Raw genomic sequence first — 19,968 nt, forward strand, 5'->3', positions numbered from 1 at the left:
AAAAATGCCATTGGGATTTTAATAGTTATTGAATCTATCACTTTAGGTAGTTACTGACATCTTAACAATATTCATGGTTCCAATCCATGAACATGGAATGTGTTTCCATTTATTTATGTCTTCTTTAATTTCTTTCAAAAATGTTTTGTAGTTTTCACTGTACAAGGCTCTCACCTTCTGGGTTATGTTAATTCCTAAATATTTTATTCTTTCTGATGCTATTGTAAATGGAATTGTTTTTGTCATTTCCTTTTCAGGTTGTTCATTGTTAGTGTATAGAAATGCAGCTGATTTTTGTGTGTTGACTTTGTACCCTGCTACTTTTCTGAATTCATTTATTAGTTCCAACAGTTGTTGTGGGGTTTGGGGGGTTTTGTGGAATCTTCAGGGTTTTCTACATATAATATAGTACCATATATCTGCAAATAGAGACAATTTTACTTCTTCCTTTCCAATTTGAATACCTTTTATTTCTTTTTCTTGTCTAATTGCTCTGTTTAGAACTTCCAGTACTAGTCCAATAACAGTGGCAAAAGTGGGCACCCTTGCCTGTTTCTGATCTTAGAGGAAAAGCTTTTAGTCTTTCACCATTGAGTACGATGTTCACCGTGGAGTTTTTATATATGGTTTTTATTATGTTGAGGTAGCTGCCCTCCATACCTAGTTCGTTGAGTGTTTTATCATAAAAGGCTGTTTAATTTTATCACATGATTTTTCTGCATTGAGGTGATGGGGGGGTGTCCTTCATTCTGTTAATGTAGTGTATTACATTGATCAATTTTCATATGTTGAACAATCTTGCATTCCAGGAATAAAACCCACTTGGTCATGATGTATAATCCTTTTAATATGCTGCTGGATTCAGTGTGCCGGCAGTTTGTGGAGGATTTTTGCATCAATGTTCAAAAGGGATACTGGTCTGTGGTTTTCTTTGCTTATAGTTTCCTTTTCTGGCTTTGCCATCAGGGTAATGCTGGCCTCATAGAATGAGTTAGGAAGTGTTCCTTCCTCTTCAGTTTTTTGGGGGAAAGCTTGAGAAGGGCTGACATTATTTCTTTGAATGTTTAGTAGAAATTCACCAGTTAAGCCATCAGGTCCAGGGGTTTCCACTGTTGGGAGATGTTTGATTTACTGATCCAAGCTCCTTACTAGTTACAGTCCTATTCAGATTTTCTATTTTTGTGTGTGATTTAGTCTTGGTAGGTTTTGTGTTTCTAGGAATTTGTCTACTTCATCTAAGTTGTCCAATTTGTTGCCATAGTTATTCACAGTACTCTCTTATAATCTTTTTTATTTCTGCAGAAGTGGTAGTTAGGTCCACACTTTTCATTTCTGATTTTAGTAATTTGAGTCATCTCTCTATTTTTCTTGGTCTATCAAGCTAAACATTTGTCAATTTTGTTGATCTTTTTGAAGAACCAACTCTTGGTATAACGAATTTTCTACTGTTTTTCTATTCTCTATTTTGTTTATCCCTGCTCTAATCTTTATTAGTTTCTTCTTTCTGGCAGCTTTGGGTTTAGTCTGTTCTTCTTCTAGTTCCTTAAGTTAGAAAGTTAGGTTATTGGCTTGAGATCTTTCTTGCTGTTTAATGTAAGCATTTATAGCTATAAATTTCTCCCTTAGCTTTTGCCACATCCCGTAAGTTTTAGTATGGTGTGGTTTTGTTTTCATTCATCTCTAGTTATATACTAATTTCCCTTGTGACTTCTTCTTTGATCCATTGATTAAGAGTGTGTTGTTTAATTTCCACAATTTCGTGTTGTTTAACAGTTTTTCTTCTATTATTAATTTCTAACATCATCCCGTTGTAGTCAGAGTCTTTGTATGATATTTATCTTTTCATATCTATTTTTAAAATAAATTTATTTATTTTTGGCTGTGTTGGGTCTTCGTTGCGGTGTGCGGGCTTCTCATTGTGGTGGCTTCTCATTGCAGAGCATGGGCTCTAGGCGCATGGGCTTCAGTAGTTGTGGCACGTGGGCTCAGTAGTTGCAGTTCACAGGCTCTAGAGCACAGGCTCAGTAGTTGTGGCGCACGGGCTTAGTTGCTCCACAGCATGTGGGATCTTCCCGGACCAGGGCTCGAACCCACGTCCCCTGTGTTGGCAGACGGATTCTTAACCACTGTGCCACCAGGGAAGTCCCTATCTTTTCATATCTATTGAGACTTAATTTGTGGCCTAACACGTGGTCTGTCCTGGAGAATGTCCCATGTGCACTTGAGAAGAACGTGCATTCTGTTTTTGGGTGGCGGGTTCTGTATAGGTCTGTTAGATCTTGGTTATTGCGTTAAGTCCTCTATTTCCTTACTTATCTTCTATCTAGTTTTTCCATACACTATTGACAGCGGGGGTTTGAAGTCTATTACTGTAGAACTGTCTATTTCACCCTTCAGTTCTGTCAGTTTTTGCTTCATTTGCTGGTCTGTTATTAGGTATACACATGTTTACAACAGTTATAGCTCCTTGCTGTACTGAACATTTTGCTAATACATAATGTCCTTCTTACCTCTTGTGATCTTTTTTATTTAAAGTTTGTTTTTTTCTGATATTAGTAAAGCCACCCTACTGTCTTTTGGTTACTATTTGCATGGAATATCTTCTTCCAGCCCTTTACTTTCAATCTATTTGTATCTTTGGATCTAAAGTGAGTCTACTGTAGACAGCATATAGCTGGATTGTGTATTTTCATCTATTCTGCTAAGCTCTGTCTTTTGACTGCAGAGTTAGTCCATCTACGTTAAAAGCAATTATGGATAAGGAGGGACTTACTTCTGTCATTTTGCTATTTGTTTTCTATATGCCCTATAGCTTTTTTGTCCCCGATTTCCTGCATTCCTGTCCTCTTTCGTGTTTAGTTGATTTCTTGTCATGAAATGTTTAAATTCCTTTCTCATCTCCTTTGCTGTATATCCTACAGCTGTTTTCTTTGTGATACCATGAGGATTACGCTTAGCATCCTGAAGCTAGAACTCACTCTAATTTGAATCTGTAGCAGCTTAATTTCAATAACACCCAATTCTGCTCCCTTACAGCTCCATCCCCACTCCTTCTCCTTGTCGATTTCACAAAATTACATCTTTATACATTGTGTCTCACAGGGTCCTCAGGCTCTGTTCACTTTTCTTCAATCTTTTTTTTTTCCTGTTCCTCAGACTTGATCATTTCAACTGTCTTATCTACAACAGCACAGATTATTTCTTCTGCCCAAATCTGCCTTTGAATTCATCTGGTGAACTTTTCATTTCAGTTGTAAGCTCCAGAATTTACTTTTGGCTTCTTTTCAGGTTTTCTTTATTGGTCTCTATTTAGGTCTATTTATTGATATTTCCACTTTGTCTGCATATCATTTTCTTGACTCTCTCCACATCCTCCTCTAGTCCTTTGAGCCATCTTTAAGGCAGTTGCTTTAAAGTCTTTGTTTTGTAGATCTGCCCTCAGGTCTCTCAGGGACAGTTCCTGTTGATTTTTTTTTTCTCCCCCTTTGAATGGACCCTGTGTCCCTGTTTCTTTGAATGCCTTGTAATGTTTTGTTGAAAACTGGGCATTTGGATCTAATAATGTGGTAGCTCTGAAAAGCAGATTCTGCCCTCTTTCCCAGCATTTGCTGGGTTCTGTTGTTGATTTGTTTATTGTTTTTGTTTTTGGAGTATAGTTTCTTTACAGTGTTGTGTTAGTTTCTGCTGTACAGTAAACTGAATCAGCCGCACGTATACGTATAGCCCCTCTAAAAATATGGAACGCTTTGCAAATTCGCACGTCATCCTTGCTCAGGGGCCATGCTAATCTTCTCTGTACCATTCCAATTTTAGAATATGTGCTGCCGAAGCGAGCACTGTGTGTGTGTGTGTGTGTGTGTGTGTGTGTGTGTATGTTTAATTGCTGTAGGCTGTCTCTATGCTGTGCCTGAGGTGTAAACTTAGTCTTCTCAGGTCTTTTCTGAGCCTTTCCCTGGGTATATAGTCACTTTCTAGTTTTCCCCATATATGCAGTTGTTTTTGGATGTTCTCATCTTTGATGTCTGTGGCTCCAGAAGAGGAAAAAGCAAAAAACGAAGGACGATTTAAAAAAAAAGATGCCGGCCCTTTAAATGCTCTGGCAGTCACTTCGGCCTGAAGGGGAGGAACTGGCTGCGATGGAGGAGGTACAACTATGGCTACGCCCCCTCTGGGGGCCCCTCTGGGATGGGAAGCAGCAACCTGCCCTCAGATCACAGTCCCCTGTATGTGGGGGCAGAGTCCTGTTTCCCACCCTTACTCTCACAACCTATGCAGGTGGCTGCGAGGGCGAAGCTGCCTGCCCTGGGCCGGTGATGGGGGCTGAGTAGCCACTACTGTGCAAGAGCTGAATTTTACCAAAATTAACCGCAATTTACAACCCAGCCCTTCCCCCTTGAAGCTGCAAGGCTTCAACAGACTCCAGATTTCGAGAACTGTTCCATCATTCAGACGCTGCCAGTGCAATGGTCCCGGTGGGGAGACAGATTCTGCAGCTTCCTGCTCTGCCGTCTTCCCAGAATCCTCCCCCGTAACTCCGGGTGCCTCCTGCACAGGGGAGAGATGAGGCTCAGGGACATAAAGACGAAGAAAACTGTGTCTTGTCTCAAGGAGACAACAACTGCACATGGTAGAGGTTGGACTTTGGAGCCAGAAAAACCAGTGCAACCCCTGGCTCTGGCGCTGGCAGCTGTGTGGCCCTGGCCACGTCCCAAGTCTCAGGCTCCTGACCCAGAAAAGGGTGATAACAGTCACTGCTGTGAACATTCGGCAAAATGGCCCATGAGAGCACCTCCCGTGGTGGTCAGCAGGTCAGCACTCAGAAAATCATTTTCTTCCCATCTCCATGGAAACAGCCCTCAAAGTCCTCAGGCTTTGCTCTCCGCCAAATCCGAAGATCTCAGAGGGAAACCGTTCTCAAAATCAAGAGTGACCACTCACAGCTGATTTGCCCCAGCCCGCTGTGGCCCCATGGATAGGCGTGCCCTGTGCCTGCCAGGGGACAAGCCAGACCTGCCCAACGATAGGTAAAACTCAGGAACTAAACAAGAGCTCCAAAACATTTAAACCTGAAAATGTAATCCCGGGTCTCCCTCCGTCCAATCAATCCTCCAATCGTGCTGTGACCACACTCACACCGGGAAGGACACGCGTAGGCGTGCATCAGGCAGGGCACACGCAAGGACGGTCGCAGCGGCTCAGATGCAGTGGCCCAAGGCTGCAGCCAGCTCAGCTGTAAGGCAAGGCGTCCTCGCAATGGCGTGGTGAATCGCACGCCGTGATGCAAAATGAAAGAGCCAGACACGATGGAGAACATAATAAAGGATTCCACGCATATCAAGTTCAAAAAAGACACAACAATACATGATGTCAGAAATCAGGGCTGTGGTTACAGGGGAGCGGAGGGGAGCGAGCCCAAGAAGCCTCGAGGGGCGAGGGGCTTCTCCTGCTGCTGGCGCCCCGTCTCCTGACTTGGGAGTGGACTGCACAGGCGGTCAGGACAAGGAGAAATCAAGCTTGGCATGTGCTGCAACAGACGGGCCAACTTCCCTTTTCAGGTTAAAAAATAAAAGTAGAAAGGGCTGGGGAGCAGGATTCAACGGGCACAGGCTGTTTGTTCTGGACCAGAAGCAAAGAGCAGAGCATCCGGCCCCGCGCGCAGCGCCGAATGCCAGCACGGTACGCCTGGTGCACACCCGCTGCGGCGCTGAGAGCAAAGCTCGCTGCCCCGGTGGGGTCTAGGAGGGACATCCATGGATGCCCGCTGGCCCTGCAATTAGAGGGGACAGGCAGCTGGCACCCGGACATGGGAAGCCCCGAGGGCTCAGGTGGCGGATCCAGACACAAATCTTACGCGGGCACGACAGACGCTTCACAACAGACGCAGACCAGACATCCAGCCCTTGCGTGAGAATGAGTTCCAGACTGCTGCACAGTCTCAATAAAACGACATCTGAGCTCTGCATCGCCGCCCGCCCCCACTGCAGGTTACCTCTGGTTACCTGGGCATCCCCCCACCTGGTTCCCCAGCCTGACACTCGGTACGAGAAGGTCAGAGAAAGAGGCAGGACAGTCTGTCCATATGGGGTTCCATTGCTGCAGGTCTGTGGCACCTCTTGACAACTTCCTATGACCTATGCTTCCCTTCCCTCGATACATGTAGATTGAGAACGGGCTTAGAATTGCAGTAACGATCCAAAAGCTTGTATCACTGACCAGCTTTGTATCCTCAGCGCTGGCACACAGTGGGAGCTCAGGGATTATTTTTTCAGTGATTTAATCTCCAGTTTGCAATTTTACATATAGCAATATATACAACACACATAGTTCTTAGTCTATATCTAACGAGCTAACATTTATTAAGGGCTTATTATGTGCCAAGCCCTGTTCTAAGCAAGACACAGATGAATATATGTAGTTTCTTCTACATGTAATTTTCACGATTCTAGCAAGTGGGCATTCCTTTTGCCCTCCCTGTATGGATGAGACACTGGCAGAGGTGAGTTATCTATCTCACCCACGATCATAGTTGCTTATCTCGTCTAAGCCTTCTGCTACAAACTGTGTCTCCCCACAATTCATATGTTGACATCTTTCTTCTTATAAATTCATTTATTTATTTCTTTATTTTTGGCTGCGTTGGGTCTCTGTTGATGTGCACGGGCTTTCTCTAGTTGCGGCGAGCGGGGGCTACTCTTCACTGCGGTGCACAGGCTTCTCGTTGTGGTGGCTTCTCTTGTTGCAGAGCACAGGCTCTAGGCGCGTGGGCTCTAGGTGCACGGGCTTCAATAGTTGTGGCATGTGGGCTCAGTAGTTCTGGCTTGCAGGCTCCAGAGTGCAGGCTCCGTAGCTGTGGCACATGGACTTAGTTGCTCTGCGGCCTGTGGGATCTTCCCAGGCCAGGGATCAAACCTGTGTCCCCTGTATTGGCAGGCGGATTCTTAACCACTGCGCCACCAGTCAAGTCCCATACACTGACATCTTAATGCCTGATGTGATGGTGTTAGGAGGTGGGGCCTTTGGGGTGATGAGGTCATGAGGGTGGAGCCCCCGTGAATGGGATCAGGGCCCTCATTACTCACAGTGCAGTGGCTCTGGGGAACCTGTTTTCATGGAAACAATCTAGGTCTTCCTGCTGCCCGGTTTCCTAAGACCACTTATTTCATGCTGGTTCCCCCGGCACTTGGGTTGCTGTACCACCCATCTTGCTGCCGTGAATAGAAGTTGTCAATGGCTTTCAAACATGTGGTTAATGGTGACTGCAAATGCAAATGCGAATGACAGTTCCTTTTCTGGCCGTGTTGGATTTACTGTTGGAAATTTCATGTAGGACAAGGCATCTTCCAGTCTTGTCTCCAACCGGCCTCCCCAGCTGTGATCGCTACACTCCCAGAACTCTCTCAGTGTTGCCACACCCATGCCCTCCACACTGCCACCAGTGGGAGGCCAGGAGAGGGGCCAGGGTGGAGCCAGAAGAGATGGCCCATTTGCACATATGCAAGGTCCATGACTTTTCCCACAGGGTGAGCCTGACATAATTGCCTGGGTCGGAGACCAGAAAGGATAAAGGTATGGGAGCAAAAGGGCCTCACGGCCCTCAGGGGAGATGGGTGTGGCCACTCCCAGGACTGCCTGCTGACAGCCGGGGGGGCACACAGGGCAAAGGAGGCCCCCCGCCATCTTGCTGCCCTTGGGTGCTTTACCTGAGCAGTGGAACATGGAAGGGCGAGCAGAAGTTGGGCATGCAGACACACACACGCGCACACACACACACACACACAACACAACACACACAACACACACACAACACACACACAACACAACACATGCGCGCGCACACACATACAACACAACACAACACACACAACACACACAACACAACACACACAACACACACATACAACGCACGCGCACACACACACAACACAACACACAACACACAACACACAACACAACACACACGCACACACGCACAACACACACAACACAACACACAACACACATACAACACACACATACAACACACAACACAACACACACACAACACAACACACACAACACACACAACACACACAACACAACACACACGCACACACACACAACACACACACAACACACAACACAACACACACACAACACACACAACACAACACACACGCACACACGCACGCGCACACGCACACACACAACACACACAACACACACAACACACACACAACACAACACACGCGCGCACACACACATACAACACACACAACACACACACAACACAGCACACACAACACACCACACACACAACACACACAACACAACACACACAACACACACACAACACACACACAACACACACAACACACACACACACAACACACACACAACACACACACAACACACACACACACACACAGGGCTGCCGCCCACGAGCGAGGGAGGCACTGGTCAAACCCAGGAGGTAGAGTATAGAGGCTCACGAAGTGCCCCCAAAAGGGAAAGATGGGGATCGGCCATTTCCAAGCATGAGAAGTACTTGGAAAATTCAGAGGAAGGCACTTCAAGGTGTGGGGCCCCTGTGAGGGTTCCCAAACCACTTTGATTTGCTGAACCCGTCCACCTATGCCTGAGGCACGGGGTTCCACTTGCCCTGGTCCAAGCGTGGTCCCGGGGAGGTACTACTGGGGTCAGGGGCCCAAGGAACGTCTCCAGGGATGGAAGCCCTCAGCTTGCTTTGAATGATGCTGTGTGGTGTGCACGTCTGTCAGTGCCCACCCAACGGCATCACGGAGCTCTCCGTCTTTCCGTGCGTAAATTAACCCCTGCCCCAAAAGGCAACCAACCCCACAAAGGCAGGACAGGCGGCCACTGGTCCCAGCCGGCTCCCCTTCCCGTGGACTCCCTCCTGCCGCCCTCCCCTCTCTCCTCCTTATCAACTGCCCCGCCTCTACCAGTCCGTTCCCATAAACACACACCAGGCCATAAACACACACCAGGCCAGGCACCTCCCATGTTTAATAAGTGTCCCACTGACGTCCTCTTCCCGTTCCAGGATTCAAGCCAGGCTCCCACACTCCCCCGGGTTGCCGGGTCCCCACTCACCTCCACACCGAGGCTGTCCCCAGTCCACCCGTCCGTAGCGGCCGTGACGCCTTGGAAGGGTGAGCCCTGGAGACTGTCCCTCCAAGAGGGCTTGTCTGACATTGTTTCATGGGTTACTCGTGTTGACAGGAGCTCCACAGCCATGATGTCAGGTCCTACTCAGTGCATCAGGCAGGTCAGGGGGTACGTGGTGTCCACAAGCCTGATGACAGGGGAGGCTGACCTTCATCACCAGCCTAGGGGGTTTCCGTTGTAAAGGCATGGTTTCCCTTTGTAATGAATAAATATCTTGGAGGAGGTACTTTAAAACTGCGCAGCTCTCCTGTTGCTCCCCAAACCCCTGCCCTCTGAATTGAGCATCCGTCGGGGGGTCTTGCTGGCAATGATTATCACGGTGGCAGGTGCCCAGTGGTGATTTTGAATTTCAGTCCTTCCTTTGACATTTTAATTGGAACTCTTCTGTAAGGAAGAACTGTCTCTTCTCCACCATTTATTTATTTATTCAATACTTTATATGAGCTTGTGGATACCTGTTTTATGCTAGGGTTATAATACAACTCAATCACCATTTATTCAGTTGCCCAGATTATCCTAGATCTGGCCACTGGGAACTGCTGCAGGCTGCTTGCTGTGTACTTTCAACAAATGCCCCTCTTTTTCAAGCAATTCCTTATTTTCTCGTTCCACAAGATGTTTCAGCCTCAGCTTGTATTTCCCTACCACAGTCCTGGAATCAACCAGTTCTCCAAGGATCCTTGGTTCCTTACATTGGAGAATGGTGCTTAGACACCAAGATTTGGGCGCCAGGTGAGTTCACTGTGACTGAGGTGTCATTGTCTTTGAGCAACGAGAGCTAGAAAATATGTATATATGCTAACCCAAGCATATGCATGCATACTCTGTATTAATTTCTGTGTCTACATGTCTACATACCCGTATATCAAAAACCACAGATTCACACTAATTTCTCAGATATAGTCCAATACCACCAGGTTCCTTGCAGCTCTCCCCTTTCCTTACTTGTAACGTCTTTCTCCAACAGTAAGAATCCTGGCCTCCTTCTCCACCATGTATTTAATTATTTTTTCAGTCCTAATGTGCACACAGAGTAATTTTTTTACAAGATATTAAATATAATTCCCTGTGCTATACAATATATCCTTGTTGTTTATGTATTTTATGTACAGTAGTTTGTATCTGTTAATCCCATACTCCTAATTTGTCCCTCTCCCCTCCCTCTCCCCTTTGGTAACCATAAGTTTGTTTTCTATGTGATTCTGTTTCTGTTTTGTATATACATTTATTTGTATTATTGTTTAGATTCCACATACAAATGATATCATATAGTATTTGTCTTTCTCTGACTTATTTCACTAAGCATAATACTCTAGGTCCATCCATGTTGCTGCAAATGGCATTATTTCATTCTTTTTTATGGCTGAGTAATACTCCATTATATAAATATACCACATCTTCTTTATCCATTCATCTGTTGATGGACATTTAGGTTGCTTCCATATGCTGGCTATTGTAGATAATGATGCTATGAACATTGAGGTGCGTGCATCTTTTTCAAAATAGTTTTCACTTTTTCCCAGGAGTGGGATTGCTGGCTCATATGACAGCTCTTTTTTTTAGTTTCTTAAGGAAGCTCCATAGCTCCATACTGTTTTCCATAATGGCTGCACCAATTTACATTCCAACCAACAGTGTACAAGGGTCCTCTTTTCTCCGCACCCTCTCCAGCTTTTATTATTTGTAGAATTTTTGATGATGGCCATTCTGACTGGTGTGAGGTGATACCTCATTGTGGTTTTGATTGCATTTCCCTAATAATTAGCAATGTTGAGCATCTTTTCATGTTCCTGTTGGCCACCTGTATGTCTACTTTGGGAAAAATGTCTATCTAGGTCCCATGTCCATTTTTGTTATTGGGTTATTTGTTTTTTCAATATTGAGTTGTATGAGGTGTTTGTATATTTTGGATATTAACCCCTTGTCACTTGCACTGTTTGCAAATATTTTCTCCCATTCCGTAAGTTGTCTTTTCATTTTGTTGATGGTTTCCTTCGTTGTGTAAAAGCTTGTAAGTTTGATTAGGTCCCATTTGTTTAGTTTTACTTTTATTTCTTTTGCCCTGGGAGACTCTGACCTAAGAAAACATTGCTATGATTTATGTTGGAGAATATTTTGCCTATGTTCTCTTCTAGGAGTTTTATGGTGTCATGTTTTATATTTTAGGTCTTTTAAACCATTTTGAGTTTATTGTTATATACGATGTGAAGAAATGTTCTAATTTCATTGATTTACATGTAGTTGTCCAGTTTTCCCAGCACCACTTGCTGAAGAGACTGTCTTTTCTCCATTGTATATTCTTGCCTCCTTTGTCATAGATTAGTTGACCGTATGTGTGGGGGGTTATTTCTGGGCCCTCTATTCTGTTCTACTGATCTGTGTGTGTCTGTTTTTGTGCGAGTACCGGGCTGTTTTTGATTACTGTAGCTATGTAGTACTGTCTGAAGCCTGAAAGGATTATATCTCCTTTGTTCTTTTTCCTCATGATTGCTTTGGCAATTCTGGGTCTTCTGCGGTTCCATATAAACTTTAGGATATGTTTTTCTAGTTTTGTGGAAAATGTCATGGGTATTTTGATAAGGATTGCATTAAATCTGTAGATTGCTTTGGGTAGTATGGACATTTTAACCATTTTAATTCTCCTATTCCAAGACCATGGGATATCTTTCCATTTCTTTGAATCATCTTCAATTTCCTTTATCAATGTGGTTTTTTTTGTTGTTGTTTTTGTTTGTTTTTGCCACGTGGCATGTGGGTTCTTAGTTCCCTGACCAGGGGTCCAAACCCACGCCCTGTGCATTGGAAGCATGGAGTCTTAACCACTGGACCGCCAGGGAAGTCCCTCCTTTATCAATGTTTTAGAGTTTTCATCATATAGGTCTTTCACCTCATTGGTTAAGTTTATTCCTAGGTATTTTTTTATGCAATTTTAAACAGGATTGCTTTTTTACTTTCTCTTTCTGATATTTCATTAATAGTGTAAAGAAGCACAATAGATTCCTGTGTATTAATCTTGTATTCTACTACCTTGCTGAATTCATTTATTAGTTGTAATAGTTTTGTGTGGAGACTTTAGGGTTTTTAATATAGAGTATCATGTCATCTGCAAATAGTGACAGTTTTACCTCTTCCCTTCCAATTTGGATACTTCTTTAAAAATTTATTTATTTATCTTCGGCTGTGTTGGGTCTTTGTTGCTGCATGCGGGCTTTCTCTAGTTGCGGCGAGCAGGGGCTACTCTGTTGCAGCGCGCGGGCTTCTCATTGCGGCAGCTTCTCTTGCTGTGGAGCATGGGCTCTAGGTTCATGGGCTTCAGTAGTTGTGGCACGCAGGCTCAGTAGTTGTGGTTTGCGGGCTCTAGAGCACAGGCTCACTAGTTGTGGCTCACAGGATTAGTTACTCTGCGACATGTGGGATCCTCTGGGACCAGGGCTCAAACCTGTGTCCCCTGCATTGGCAGGCGGATTCTTAACCACTGTACCACCAGGGAAGTCCCTTGGATACCTTTTATTTCTTTTTCTTGTCTGATTGCTATCTCTAAGACTTCTGATACTACGTTGAATAGAAGTGGTGAGAGTGGGCATCCTTGTCTTGTTCCTGAATTTAGCAGGAATGTTTTCATCGAGTATTATGTTGCCTGTGGGTGTATCACAAATGGCCTTTATCATGTTGAGATATGTTCCCTCTATACCCACTTTGGTGAGTTTTTATCATGAATGGATGTTGAATTTTGTCAAATGCTTTCTCTGCATCTATTGAGATGATCATGTGGCTTTTGTCTTTTCTTTTGTTAATGTGATGTATGTATCACATTGATTTTGCATATATTGAACCATCCTTGTGACCTGAATGAATCCAACTTGATCATGGTGTACGAACCTTTTTATGTGTTGTTGGATTCAGTTTGATAATATTTTGTTGAGGATTTTTGCTTCTATATTCATCAAAGATATTGGCCTGTAATTTTTTTTTTGTAGTGTCTTTGTCTGGTTTTGGTATCAGGGTAACTGTGGCCACAAAGAATTGATTTGGGAGTGGTTCCCTCCCCTTCAATTTTTTGGAATAGTTTTAGAAGGACAGGTATAAATTCTTCTTTGTATGTTTGGTAGAATTACTCAGTGAAACCATCAGGTCCTGGATTTTGTTTGCAGGGAATTTTGGAGGGTTTTTTGTTTTGTTTTGTTTTGTTTTTAACAGATTCTATTTCACTTCTAGTGATCAATCTGTTCAAATTATCTGTTTCTTCTTGACTCAGCTTTGGTGGGCTGTATGTTTCTAGAAAGTTGTCCATTTCTTCTACATTGTCCAATTTGTTGTTTATAGTGTTCTCTTATGATTTTTTGTATTTCTGTGGTATTGGTTATTTCTCCTCTTTCATTTCTTATTTTATTTGGGTCCTCTCTCTTTTCTTGGTGAACCTTGCTAGAGGTTTGTCAATTTTGTTTATCTTTTTTTTTAAAAAAAACTGCTCTTAGTTTTATTGATCTTTTATATTATTTTCATCTCTCCTTATTTCCTCTCTGACATTTACTATTTTCTTCCTTCTGCTGACTCTGGGTTTTGTTTGTTCTTCTTTTTCTAATTCTTTTAGGTGGTAGGTTAGGTTGTTTATTTGACATTTTTCTTGTTTCTGGAGGAATACCTGTATCACTATGAACTTCCCCTCTTAGAACTACTTTTGCAGCATCCCATAGGATTTGTAAATTTGTTTTCATTTTCCTTTGTCTCTAGGTATTTTCTGACACAGAGTAGTTTCAGTATTACTAACCCATAGCCCTGTGTGAAACAAATTTACTATCTAAAGGACAGTATTTTGTCCAATTCTTTTTGTCTTTAGACTTAACAGTATCCTGCCAAAATACTGTTCTCCAAAGTGACTTAAGTTGGTTCTTTCCTTCCTGGCCTCCTTCACAGAGGTTCATTACTCACTGTAAGAGAGTTAGGTTCATTTGTTACTGTTTGTATTCATTTCTCCCCATATAGTGCTTGGTTTTCATCATTTATTTGGGGGTGCACTACTATGGTTCTAAGAATGGGAGCTTTAAAAAAAAAAAGTATCCAGTTCCCTGGCAGTCCAGTGGTTAGGACTCTGTGCTTCCACTGCAGGGGGCATGGGTTCAATCCCTGATTGGGGAACTAAGATCCCACATGCCCCACGGTGCGGCCAAAACAAAACTAAACCAAGTATCCTTAGGTGAAATTTGCTCTCACTTCCCCCACCCCCCCCACCCCCGCAGGCAACCAACCACCCTCTTTAGTTGTTGGTTTATCCTGTATTTCTTCTGCACAAATAAGCAGGTGCCTGTGTCTTTTCTTCTATCCCCATCTTTCTCACATGAAGGGATCACGCTACAGACACACTTGTGCATGGTGTCGTCCTGGTAATCACTGCGCCTGTTCATATAGATCTTCTTCATTCATCACTATGGCTGCACAGGCTCCACCATGTGGGTGTACCCTGTTTATTTACCCCTCCCTATGTGGGCATTGGCACTGGTTCCGACATTTCACAGTGACAAATCATGCTCAATAAATAACATTATGGGTGTGTATTTTCATATTGTTGGACATGTATCCTCAGGGTAGATCCCAAGAAGTGGGAGGAGAACATAAGTGCATGTGTGGTTTTGCTAGTTATTTGCCAAATTTCCCTCCAAAAGAGTTGTGCCGATTTGCGTTCCTTCTAGCAATGTACAAGAGGGCTTTTCCCCAGAGCCTCACCAACTGTGTCATTTTATTTTAAGTTTTTGGCAATCTGGTAAGTGAGAAACAGTATCTCATTGTCGTTTTAATTTGCATTTCTCTAGTTATGAGTCTGAACTTCTTTTTTTTCATGTTTGAGAGTCATTTTTATACCCTTTTTGTATATTATTTGGGCATGTCTTTTGCCCATTTCTCCCCGGTTTTTAATATTTTGTCACTCAATTGTTTAAAGAGCTTTTTATATGTTAGAGATATTACAAAGAGACAACTCTTTGGTCTGTGTTGCATATACTTCCTCTCAGTTTATCAGTTCAGTTTTTATTTGGCTTGTGGTGTTTTCTGTGATAGTTTTTTTTTTATTTGTATGCAGTCAAATGTATCAGTACTTTTCTCATATTGTCTCTGGATTTGGGGTCATAGTTAGACCTTCCCTACAGCAAAGTTAAGAAGAAATCCACCTATATTTTCTCCCATTACTTGTGTAGTTTCATTTTTTACTTCCTAATCTATTTGGATTTCATTCTTGTGTATGGAGTGAGACAAGGATCTAATTTTACCTTTTTCCAAATGGCAATCCAATTGTCCCAGGACATTTTCTAAAAAATTCATCTTTACCCAATGATATGAGACACTACCTTGTCACTCACTCGGCTTCCACATACACTTGTGGCTGCTTCTGCATTTTCCTTCTTATTCTGAGCTCTATTTATTCATGTACCTGCACCAAACGGTCTTGACTATAGAGGTTTGATGGTGTTAACGCTGGTTGGATTGGTCCCCCTCATCGTTTTTTCATGTTTTTCTGGCTATTTTTGTTTGTTTTTCCATATGAACTTCAGGATCAACTTGCCTAACTCCACAACACGGCTAATATTCTTAGTGGGACTGCTCTGAATTTGTAAAGTTAGGGAGACCTGGCATCTTTGTAAAGCTGAGTCACCCCATGCAAAAGGAGACATGTCTTTCCATTCCTTCAAGTCTACTTTTGTGTCTTTCAAGACTGCTTTAAAATGTTAATTGTAGAGGTTTCCACGTTTCTGGTTAAATTTATTCCTGAGCAAACTTTGCTGCGATTGTAAATGGAATTTTTCTGTATTGTCTCTTATTGTTCATATCTAGGCAGGCTATTGACTTTTTAATATTAACTTTGTATCCAGCTACTTCACTGAATTTTTTTTTTTAAATCATCGAGATCCCCTAAGGGTTTTCCAGATATACCATCATGTCATCTGCAAATAGAGATGGTTTTACTTCTTCTTTACCAATTGTTATGCCTCTAATTGACTCCTCTTGTCTGATACATGCAGGATGGTAGAAAAGGTAGCGGGCATTCGTGCCTTTTTCCTGATCTTAATGGAAATGCCTCTAAGTGCCTCTTCATAAAGTAAGGTACTGGCTTCAGGACTAAGGTGTATCTTGTCAGATGGCTGTAAACAGTGTGACTGTACTTAATGCCACTGAACTGTACACTTAAAAATGGCTAAAACGGCATGCTGTATGTATATTTTACCACGATTTTATTTCCCCTCAATTCCCATTCTTCTATCACGGTACTGAATTTTGTACAAGACGTATCCATGGAGAGAAGTATGCATTTTTTTCTTAGATGTGTTAATGTGATAAGTGATACTAATATTGAACAAACTTTACATTCTTAAAATAAATCCCATTCAGTCATGATGTATTATTTTTGTAATGCTATTGTATTATTTTTATGTTAGATTCCAGCGGCTAGTACTTAGTAATTTTGCACTGATAATTCATGAGTGATATTGGTATACAGGTTATTCCCTTTATACTGTCTTTATCTGATTTAAGTATCTGATATTATACCAGCTTCACAAGAGGAATTAGGAATTGCTTTCCTTCCTTTTCTACACTCTGGAACACTTTATGGTGCTCTGGGACTATCTAGTCCTTGAAATTTGGTAGAATTTCCCTGTGAATGTCTGGGCCTGTGGTTTTTCTGGGGTAGTTCCTTAAGAACTTTCTTATGTATACTTATTTCTAACATGCTGTTGTCCTCATTTAACCACATACAGTGAAGAGCTTTCCAACACGCACCTACCAGAGAAAAGTCTGCTCTCACCTGTGCTGGTGGTTTCGGGGGTCTTTTGAATACTGAACTTTGTTAAGGTTCAAAGCAAGCTTCCCAGCAAGGCTCAACTACAGAGGGGCCCAGACCACACGGTGCTGTACAGTCAGACTTGACTTGGCAGGATTCACAGGTGCAGGGCCAGCAAGTGGGGGGCCTGCTTTGTCTGCTCTTCAGGTCAGATTAGGAAAGCTGGAGAGTTGAGGTAGATCATCACGTGATCCTAATTCAAGGGCGCTGTCTGGCCGCCTGTTGTGCAGAACAAGCCACTTCACTGGAATATTCTCTGTCATCGGAATATTTCACAAAAGGAGCAGATGTTCCGAGCAGGGTCGCCGGGACAGATGTCTCACAGCCTTTTGATTTCTCTGGGTAATGGTCCGTCTGAGCCGGTAACCTCAAAGAACACTGACGTAAGAGATGCTTGGCCCGGAACCGCAGGCGTCCAGGAACCTGACCTCCTCTGTGGCCGCCCCTGCCCACCTGGCTACCGCCCGTGCCCTCTCAGCCGCGCCGGCCGCTCACAGGCTCCTCCCCCGCCCCGACGCCTCCCCTCCCCCCCCAGACGCCTCCCCTCCCCGTCAGGCCAGCAAAAATCAAAACAAAACACCCAGAGGAGCCATGAACACAGCTTTATTATTTTCTTTCATTTCTCTGTCATGGAACTGGAACCAGCAAAACATAACATCAAATGTCAGGCTGGTGATTTTCTGCTTCAAAAACTGGCAAATCCCACTGTGAATCTTAGCACCACTTTGCCTCCATTTCACAGGTAAAAAGCCAGGCTTGGGGGGAAAAATAAATGGTTTTTGACGCGGAAATCAGTCTTCCCACACGCTCCTCCCCACGTCAGGTGGGCTTGTCCTGCGTCTTTCGTCCCATGCTTCCGCCCCCCACTTCCTAAACCAGCTGTTTCAAAGGTAGGCAGGGTGGAGAAAACCTTCCCCGATACAGTGTGATGCCCAAAGATCATAAAAAGACGGCTGAATCTGACTACCGGAAAAGGCCATATTAAAAAGATGGGTGAGGGCTTCCCTGGTGGCGCAGTGGTTGAGAGTCCGCCTGCCGATGCAGGAGACACGGGTTCGAGCCCCGGTCCGGGAAGATCCCACGTGCCGCGGAGCAACTAAGCCCGTGAGCCGTGGCCGCTGCGCCTGTGCGTCCGGAGCCTGTGCTCCACAGCGGGAGAGGCCACAACAGTGAGAGGCCCGCGTACCGCAAAAAAAAAAAAAAAAAAAAGATGGGTGAATCTGACTACCGGAAAAGGCCATATTAAAAAGAAAATATCCACAACAAAGCCAAGAGTCAAACTTGGAAAGATGTGCAATTCACATAACAGAGGAAAGGCTAGAAAGACGGTCTTCAGATCAGCCCCCCTGCCCCCAGGAAACACTGCCAAGCAGCTGGGCCAAGGACAGTCACAGGCAGGTCAGAGAAGAGAGGCCAGGCCCCACTCGTCACAGGACAGATGTGACTCAACCTCAGACCACAGGGAACACGGCGGGCCCAGACACACACACCCTCGACCCCCAGGACCAACTGGAAACCTGGCGACACAGGCCTGAGGACTTTTTGCCTCAAGTAATCCTTGGGCCGCAGCACAGGGGGGGCAGGTGGAAGGGAATTCGGAGGCAGGGCAGCTGAGTTGGGGACAGGGAGCCTGAGAAGAGGGAACTGCCCGGGTCCCCTTGGGCCTCTGCTTCAACACCACCCTGCTCACGTGTGGTGAAACCCCGCGAGGCTCACACGAGTACTTCTGCGGACAGGACAATTCCCAGACCAGGCGTCATCCGAGGCCCCTCCGGCCAGCCTAGCATATGGGGAGACTTCATGAACATACAGGGTGTTCCCCAGGGACGCCAGGTGGGCCGGCCTCAGAAAGCAGAGTACACTATCCCTCTAAAGGCTGTTCCAGACCTGCCCCGATGAGCTCGAAAGCAGGCCCCAAAAGGATCAACTTCATCCACAGGAGGTGAACAGCCTGCCAGGAAGAGTGAAACATTCTTTAAAGGAAGATCATAAAGCTGAGCATTCAGCCGTGAAAGTGTCACAACATCAGGCACCCAATAAAAAACCTCCTGGACACAGTAGCAGGAAAACAGGTGCCGCAAACAGAAGGTAAACCAGTCCGCAAAAACAGACCAGAAATGACAGAGAAGACGGAGTCAACGTAAAAGAAAACAATCATTTTAAGTATGAGAAAAATGAAAGGTACTTTTAAAAGAAAATCGAAATTACAGAGATGAAAAATACAGTATCTGATTCAGAAAATACTCAGCCTTGGATTGACAGCAGCTTACACACCACAGAAGAAAAGATCAGGGAATGTGAAGATGAGAAACAGAATCCATCCATGGAATTCCCTGGTGGCGCAGTGGTTAAGAATCCGCCTGCCGATGCAGGGGACGCGGGTTTGCGCCCCGGTCCGGGAGGATCCCACGTGCCGCAGAGCGGCTGGGCCCGTGAGCCATGGCCACTGAGCCTGCGCGTCCGGAGCCTGCGCTCCGCAACGGGAGAGGCCACAACGGTGAGAGCGTGCCGCAAAAAAAAAAAAAAAAAAAAAAAAAAAGGAGGTGTGTCAGTCAAGAGATAGAAATCACACAGATAATTTGAGGAGGAAAACTCTAATATAAAGAATTGTTAAATAGGAACAGAGGGTTGCTGAGTCCAGTGTAAAGAGCTTTCAAGAACAAAGGAATCTGAGGTCTGGGAGTAGCCAGCAGCTCCAGGACTGATGCAGAGGGTCTGAGAAGGAACAACCCAGGAGCAGCGCGGCATCTGTGGACCTCGGGGAGGTGGCAGCACCCCAGTGGGGGTCCGGGGTGGGGACTGGACCTTGTTTGAGGTGGTGCGGCTGGTGGCGCCGGCGAGCAGAAAGCCTCCTGCCCGGCTTCCGGCAGCTCCACTGGGGCACCGGGAGACGGACTCCCCGGGAGCTGGCCGTGGTGCCAGGGCACGTGCCAGGACACCTCCCGCTGGGGTGCGGAGGACGCTCGCTGGGAGCC

General features: G+C 44.7%; 1 non-coding gene across 1 annotated transcript; it reads right to left on the minus strand.

Annotated features, from left to right (window-relative positions):
* Window positions 1-3,730: 3,730 nt before the first annotated feature.
* LOC131757914 (U6 spliceosomal RNA) lies at window positions 3,731-3,837 on the minus strand. Its single transcript, XR_009336061.1, has one exon. It is a non-coding gene; the product is annotated as a U6 spliceosomal RNA (small nuclear RNA).
* Between the last annotated feature and the right edge of the window lie 16,131 nt (window positions 3,838-19,968).

Source organism: Kogia breviceps, chromosome 5 (assembly GCF_026419965.1).
Source record: "Kogia breviceps isolate mKogBre1 chromosome 5, mKogBre1 haplotype 1, whole genome shotgun sequence".
NCBI classification, from domain to species: Eukaryota; Metazoa; Chordata; class Mammalia; order Artiodactyla; family Physeteridae; genus Kogia; species Kogia breviceps.